This window comes from Suncus etruscus, chromosome 8, assembly GCF_024139225.1.
Source record: "Suncus etruscus isolate mSunEtr1 chromosome 8, mSunEtr1.pri.cur, whole genome shotgun sequence".
Lineage (NCBI taxonomy): Eukaryota > Metazoa > Chordata > Mammalia > Eulipotyphla > Soricidae > Suncus > Suncus etruscus.
The window spans coordinates 21,556,362-21,558,133 of NC_064855.1; the positions used below are offsets into that span (position 1 = coordinate 21,556,362).

The window sequence follows — 1,772 nt, forward strand, 5'->3', positions numbered from 1 at the left end:
AACTGCACAGAAATAGTTCTGTGTAAGTTTGCACACAGAATTCTCTGTTATTTTAATATCATTTGTGGAGAGGGTGTTAAAGAGTGTTTCGTTTACCTTCTTTAAAAAAAAATAAGACCTCCAGATAAGCTATACCATGGTATAGCTTCACATTTGTGATTCTCCTCTGTTGTTAATGAGTCTATTAATAGTTGCCTACTTGCTGTAGGCCAAGCACTGTATGGTTAGGTCTGGTTATATTAGGAGGACTCTGCTTTCAAGTAATTCAGTTTGGCAGCTGAGTAGAACCATGCATATTTAATTTTGGTGAAGAATTGCATAGTTTAGAAATGTCCTTCATCTGAGATAAGTTGACAAAATGATACACCAACTCACACTGACACATAGAATTCTAGATGGGTCAAAGCTTTGTCTCTTTGACAAAGTTGCTTTCCTATAGGCTGGGTAATTTAGAGATAGAATTTCAATAGAGTGCTCGCTTCGGCAGCACATATACTAAAATTGGAACGATACAGAGAAGATTAGCATGGCCCCTGCACAAGGATGACATGCAAATTTGTGAAGTGTTCCTTATTTTTTGCATTATTATGAAAATAAATTTTTGTTTCAAGAAAAAAAAAAGAATTTCAATAAAATCAGAGCCAGAGTATTAAAGTGGGTAGGGTATTTGCTTTGCATGTGACCAATCCCAGATTGCTCTTCAATATTTCATGTGCTCCCCATCCACCAGGAGTAATTTCTGAGTGCAGAGCCAAGAATAACCCCTGAGAACTGCTGGGTGTGGCCCCAAACCAAAACCAATGAAACAAATAAAACAAACAAACAAACAAAGCATTCCATTAGAACATATCAGACAATGAATGGAAGTGAGGAGTAGATGGAGATTTATTTTTTGGTTTTTGGGCCACACCCAGTGACGCTCAGGGTTCCTCCTGACTATGCACTCAGAAATCGCTCCTGATTTGGTGGGGGCATATGGAACACCTAGGTATCGAACCATGGTCTGTCCTAGGCTAGGGCGTGAAAGGTTTACCACTTGTTCTATCTTTCTGGCTCCTTTTATTTTATTTTATTTTTTTAGATGAAGACTTTTGTTTGAAGAAACAGTTAATGGGGACCAAAGAGATAGCATTTGCCTTGCATGTAGTTAACCCAGGAGGGGCCCGGTTCGATTCCCAGCATCCCTTATGGCCTCCCCAGCCTGTCAGGGGTGATTTTTGAGTGGAGAGCCAGTAGTAACCCCTGAGCACTGCAAAGTGTGGCCCAGAAACTAATCAATCAATCAATTAATAAAGAAATAAAGTTAAAAAAACAGTGTTGGCTGTTACTTCAAAAATAAAATAACAGTAAATGTGTTTTCATTGTTTAATAGAATTTTGTTTAGTTTTGTTTTGAGTCACACCCAGTAGTGCTCAGGGATTGCTCCTGGCTCTGCACTCAAAAATCACTCCTGCCAGGCTCAGGGGACCCTATGGGATGCCAAGGATTGAACCCAGGTCCATCCCAGGTCATCTGCATGCAAGGCAAACACCCTCCCGGTATGCTATTGCTCCAGCCCCTAAAAGACTTTTTAAAAAGCACATTTCACAATCATTTAAGACCACCCAATGAATATGCCTGAGAGGTATCCTTCATATTGTGTTTCAGTATCATTCACTTGTCCTTTCTTCTCTGTAGACTTGATGAACACAGCCATCTTGGAAAACAGTGCTCAAGTGCGGGCCTTCATATCTAATCACCACCTTTGAAATAGCTAATTGATCCCATCTATA

General features: G+C 39.8%; 1 non-coding gene across 1 annotated transcript; it reads left to right on the top strand.

The window, feature by feature from the left end:
* The first annotated feature begins 471 nt into the window (after positions 1 to 471).
* Positions 472 to 578, top strand: LOC126016872 (U6 spliceosomal RNA). The gene has a single exon (XR_007498557.1). It is a non-coding gene; the product is annotated as a U6 spliceosomal RNA (small nuclear RNA).
* Positions 579 to 1,772: the final 1,194 nt, after the last annotated feature.